We start from the raw sequence: 6,000 nt of genomic DNA, 5'->3' as shown, positions 1-6,000 counted from the left end.
TCTCTTAGAACTCAATGTACAAAAAATATTTAACTGAAACCTGTAGGAGCAAAACTGCTCTTTGAAAAGGAGCTGTGTTGAACAGCTGAGTAAATCAATGGCAGTAACTTTCATCTGCAAAGATCTGAATTCAGGATGTATTTCACCTTTCGTAGCAGTGTAATCATTAAAACAGGTTGGTGGGGTTATTTTCCCCCCTGTAACTATTCATTGTTAGTGTTTGTTGTCTTCAGATGTTTCAGAAGAAAGGAAGGATTTTAATCTTCAGCTTTGACATATGAAAAGCTTTGTTTCGTGTGACCTTACTCCCACACTGATTCTGCGCCTTAAACTGAGAATGTAACTGGAGATGGGAAGTTTTTCCATAATCTTCCCGCCTTTCAGGAAGAAGGTATATCTACAAATATGTAGCAATTTCAAATGTTTAACTTTACGGTGAGTGATGCAAAGTTGAACTAAAAAAACAAAGAATACATCTGCTTTTGCATATATATATGTACACACACACACATATATATACACACAACCTCTTGTAAAAGGTAATGGTATCGCGTAAGAACTTAGTTTCCTGATTAATGGAAGCAGACAGCTTGGGCTGGATTATTTTTGGTCTTTCTGATATATGGCTCAATTATTAGCTGAAGAGAATCCTGGGATTAAATGTGCTTCTGACACAGATTCCACTTCACAGCCTATGTGGGCTGTGATGCATTAGGAAATCGGTACAGACCAGCTTTGATTTGTGTATTTCTATAACAAAGAAATGAGCTAACTTGCAGGACTTCTCCAGCTGTATTGCTTCACAGTAATTAGTTTCTTCTCATCTTTTTATTTTCTCTTTTTTTCCTTAAATTGAAAGTTGGATATATTTTATGCTGCAGCAGAAATATTGTAACCAACAACAGAAGATAAATGTTACAGTATTACAGATTCTCATTGTAATTGTAGGCATGGCTGCTGAAGACAGACCCTAAGAGATGACTGAGAAAGGTGCAGGGAATAAGAAACTACTTAAGTGAGGGACAAAGTAGGATTTTTAAGCAAGAAAAGGGTTAAGGGGATTTGTTCTCTTCTCCCTGGTAATGAGTAGTTCTAAGGTTAAGTTTCTGCGGATTAGAAAGGAGAGGATGTCCATAGATTAGCTAGGGCAGTGAGGTTACTTGCTCTACTAACATCCAGCAAATACTCTTTCCCTCTGGAAATTCTGCATGAGCTGAACATGGTGTATTCTGTCATGTTTGCAGGTAAGAAAATACGCACTGTACTGATACCATTGCACTGCACGGATGCATTTCCCCCATGCAACTGTGAAGTTACTTTCTTATAGCTACAGCAAAGCTAATTAAACTTGTGATATCTGTTGAATATTCAGCTAATGGAAATTAAAGATATGTATGAATGGGGAGTAGGAGTTCAAAAGAGAATTTTTTCCTCACTCCTAATCTTCACAAAGTATTCTGACTTGAACACCAGGTGCTATACGTTATTGACTTATTTTGCCAAAAATAGGTTCACTTCGTAACTGTACTTGTTTTTAGAAGCAGTTTAGGGAACTATGTGTTCTGGTATGTTGAGAGGTAATGTAAAGGAAAGATGTGACTGATACGGGACTGTAAAACGGATCCTTTCTCTGAACTATCTAGACATGTACTTTTAAGTTGATTTAGTATCAATGTGTTGATGTTGTCAGGTGGTTGGTTTTGAGTTTTTTTTTTTTAGTAAGCCCGAGCTGTTGGCAGTAAATAGCTGGAAGTAAAGCTGGCTGCCTCACATGACTACAGTGTGCTGCACCCAACTATTCTCTGAATGTGCTGCTCTTCTAGGAGGCGACGCTTTGGTGGCACTTAACCCTGTGTAAACAAGGTACTCGCACCACCGCTGGAGCTGTAAGCTTTTCTACTAGATGGAGGCAGAATGAATCATCACTGAATAGATCTGATTACAAGGAGTAATAGCATAAATTGTTCCATCAGCAACCTTATGTATGTAGGTGTGATTATCTAAATCTCACAGAATGCCTTACACGAACATAAATTTTATTCAGTCTTTAACGTGTACTGCCTCAGACTTGCAATAAGTGGTTCTTGGGTCAAGATAAGGATATATGGTTTCAAAGGACACATCTCTACCTTTGCTTAAAATGTGTCAGTTTATTCCACTAATATTTAGGGTTTCTTTTTCAGTTAAAACGCTTTCAAGTCTCAAAGTGTACAAACAGCAAGATGGCTTTTTACACCGACTAGAAAAAGAAGTTGACAGACTTCAGTGATGAAAGTAGCCTAATTCAGTTTGTTTAATGCAGAATAAAAAAGTTGTGAATATGGCATGTCACTTGAGGGATGCTGAATGTCTCTTGTTACTGTTTTTTGCCTACTCAGTTTGCTGATTTATAGAGACCTATTTGCAACAAAAGCTTTCTCAGTGTTCCCTGCCCTAAAGCTAATTTGCAGTCTTCAATATGCCAGATCATTGACTTTGGCAAATTTAAAGATGTGTGGTTTTCCTAGTTAAAAGTGCTCAGTAACCTTGTCGAGTATATTAACCAAAGAAACTTGTAAGATCAGGGGGGTTGATGTTCCGAATGTCATGTTCTCTAGTGTTGCCCCCTTTTAGAGGCTTGACAGCATCCAAAATTGTCCATTTAAAGACAATTTTGAAAGCTGTATTAAAAGCAGAGCTTGGGTTCCCTTGCAACTCTAGCCTTGTAGCAGTAAGACCTTCTGGTCTGTCTGATAAATAGGTCCAATCAATTTCATATTCTGCTGCTAAAAGCAGTAAGCCCTGCAGCCCAGACTTGGGATAACTGATGTTTGTAGACATGAGGTGATAGACTCCTTTTGACTCTCAATTCTGGCACGTTCAGCATGGATATCCAGTTCTGTCCCTAATAACAGGCAAAGACAAATGTCTTCTACTAATGAGCATCTGTAATTGCGTGCAATACATGCAAATGGGAAAGACCTTACACTGGCTGGGAGATTAGTCAGGTAAGCCTTTTAGTAGAACTTCCATCTAATTTAGATCCCTGGGATGAGGAGACCCTGAGCTCTGGCCTTACAGTCTGTGTAGATGCAAGTCTCAAGAAATGAAGGCACAGTAATAGTTACAAGTATGCTTGAACTCTGACCTTTACCCTCAAGCAAGCAATTTAGTAGGTCTCGTTCTAAAGAACTGCAGAGATGCAAGATATTCTTGCTGTCTTCTGGTAATGACTTATTCATCATCTACTGCGACTGATAGCTGCTGAGACCAGGCTTCACAGTTGGAAGCTGCTTTCCTTTTGTTGTGTGAAAACATGAAACAGCTACTACTTTATGAATGAGGTGAGCTGTGTTGTTAAGAACTTGAGAGATTTTGATGTTTGACTTGCTGCTTCTGTCAGTGTGAGCATAAACTCTGTGGTTTAAAAAGGCAGCAATGGATGGAAGGGTTACTAACTTTGTGTTTATTATTAACCCTAGCAATGGTCTGATAGCTATTCCTGAGGATTTTACCCAAAAAGACAAGCAATCAGCATTTGGTAGCTTTTCCAGTTTTTCTCAGATTTCAGTGTCTAAAACTTCTAAATGCACTCAAGTTAATCCCACATCTGTTCTCTATGGAAGCAGTAGTGATACCAGAAGCTACAAGGCTCGTGGAGGGGGTGCGTGTGTGTGTGTCTTGAGTATTTTAAAGGGGTAACAATATTGTTAGTATTTTAGCAAAACCGGAAGTCTTGTAGCATCTCCAGAAGTGTTCTTTGTCTCTGCAGGATAATGATCAGTGGTGCATTTTAAAATGAAATAAGTGTTTGGTAGAAGATTGTAGAAAATTCTTTTTGACAGCAACTGGGTAACTTGCTTTGGTTTAGTTCTTTCCCATTCTGAGTCGATCTGCAAGATCTAGCTAAGAAGAAATAAATGTGATCCAGGTCCCAAAGGCTAAAAGAGACCTTGATTAAATATTAGTAAGACTATACTGGAGACGGTGGTAGTTGGTTTTTTGACTCTTTTCCTTTAAACCTCTCTGTTTTGAAATAGAATATAAGCAAGGCTAATTGTCAATATGGTGACACGCTGGTTTGGTACACAACACTACTCGAACAAAGGAGGTTTTAAGATTATGGTAATTTCACTACAGTTATCACAAGAAAAAAGATTCAGTTTTCAGTATGCATCTGAGGAGTCTTCTACAAAAAAATTGAGGGTTTTTGCTTGTCTACTTTGAGGTTAAGGGGTCTCCTAAACTTTCTTTTAATTAGTTAAACCAAAAAGCTTTTGGAAATATTTCATGTCTTTCACATGTTTCCCTATGTGTGTTTGCAGGGTCCCACCCTACTTAAAAGGGCATGCAGTCTGATGCTTCAAAGCTAAATAGGACAAACCATAGGGAAAGCCAGATCTAGACTTGAAATAACTGCAGTTTTATTGTGGACAGAACTGGGCTTTGAATGGGAAGTTACTGTGAGTACAATGTATTGAGAGCCTTCCGGGTGGCAGAGTATCTTTATGGATAAAAGCTGTATATGCTTTAAGTGAACCAGCTGCTATAAAATCATACATCTGGTTATAGATGCATGGTAATAAGTGAAGTTGTTCAGTTGAGCAACAAATTTTTAGATGTGAGTTGGCCGACCAAATTCAGCTAGGAGCTAGGGTTAGGGGAGTTGTCCCAGAAAGCCCAGCTATATTATAACAGGGATTTTACTCATTTATTCTTTTTTGAGGGGAAGACACTTGGGTTGCTTTTTAGGCTTTTCTGAGGGACATATATGTGATGAGATTTTTAGATCTGGACTTTCAGCATGTGAAATACAACATACAGATCAGGATTTGGCTCCTTTATGGTACATCTGAAATGTTTGGACATGCTCTTTTCTTTTGTCATCTTTGCCACAAAATTGGAATCGGGATTTTGAATGGGGAGTATGCTGTTGGATGTCTATGTAAACTGTATAAAGCAAACAGACATTTTATGTAGGAACAAACAGATGTCAGCAGGGTCTGTCTTTAGTTCTTAAAAAATCAGGGAAAAAACATAGTTTAAAAAGCTAGAGAAGCTTTAGAATTAGTAATAATGAGAAGAAATGGGACTTCTGAAATGTAGCTTTATGGGATAAGCTGTCAGAAGAAGTTTCCTTTTAGGACATAACTTGCAGATTGAGTACCATCTCTTCGTAAGTGCTTCTGCAACTGAATCTGGAGCTATAGACTCTTAGTTTCCAAAAAGATGAGGGGAGACACAGATCAGCCAAGCTGAGGGTTACTTGTGTTTTCATCTTGCTGTTATTCAGTGAAAACCAGGAGCGCCACTGTCCTGAATGTACTTTGCAACACAAGGATTCCTCTTTCCATGTCTATACCATTCCACAGTGAAGATTTCTATCCTACTCCTAATGTCTTCAGTAATGAAGATACAGGTATTTGTGACTAGATTTATATGGTCTGCTTTGTTAAATCCATCATTAGGCAGATCAGCTAAGCTTAACAAAGGGAAGGCAAACTCTTAAAGGGGAAGAACTGAGACTATTGAAAATAATGAAATAATTGCAGCTCAAAACCCAGTGGCATTGGGTTTTGGGAGAGGATCAAACTATATTTTTGTTAGTCTTTGAAAGAAGAAATCATAATTTTAAAAGCAATCTTTGGATTAGAATTTCAATAAGATCACTGAGTGTCCTGTAGAGGTAACTTCAAATGAATTACCAATACTCAGTAAGATGTTTGAATCAATCATAGCTTCTGAATTTTTTCTGTGTTAACTTTCACTGCCTTCTGAAAGCAGTTTTATGATCTAACAGGAGAGAGGAAGCATGTTCTAAAATTAAGTATTAAGAAGTGCAGTAAAAGTGACAGTAATGCCTTCTGCTTTTATAAGCAGATCAAGATAATACTTTTCCTGCTTGTATGTTTGATGTTTTCTGTCCACAGAACAATCTAGAGGAAAATGGCTACCTTTTTGCTTTACTAATCTGGGAGATAAACTACTGTGTATGTAACAGAATTTGGTAAAGCATTCACT

At 37.9% G+C, this 6,000-nt stretch overlaps 1 protein-coding gene across 1 annotated transcript in view; it reads left to right on the top strand.

The window, feature by feature from the left end:
• Positions 1–642: 642 nt before the first annotated feature.
• Positions 643–6,000, top strand: part of MPP4 (MAGUK p55 scaffold protein 4) — a 28,608-nt gene continuing 23,250 nt past the window's right edge. Inside the window, exons 1-2 of the mRNA XM_074872875.1 lie at positions 643–1,244; positions 1,720–1,863. The gene's annotated coding sequence lies outside the window, so the exon portion shown is untranslated. The remainder of the gene's footprint in view (positions 1,245–1,719; positions 1,864–6,000) is intronic.

Source organism: Strix uralensis, chromosome 6, assembly GCF_047716275.1.
Source record: "Strix uralensis isolate ZFMK-TIS-50842 chromosome 6, bStrUra1, whole genome shotgun sequence".
Taxonomy (NCBI): domain Eukaryota; kingdom Metazoa; phylum Chordata; class Aves; order Strigiformes; family Strigidae; genus Strix; species Strix uralensis.
The sequence above is the reverse complement of the archived record's forward strand: the minus strand, read 5'-3'. Positions and strand labels throughout refer to the sequence as shown.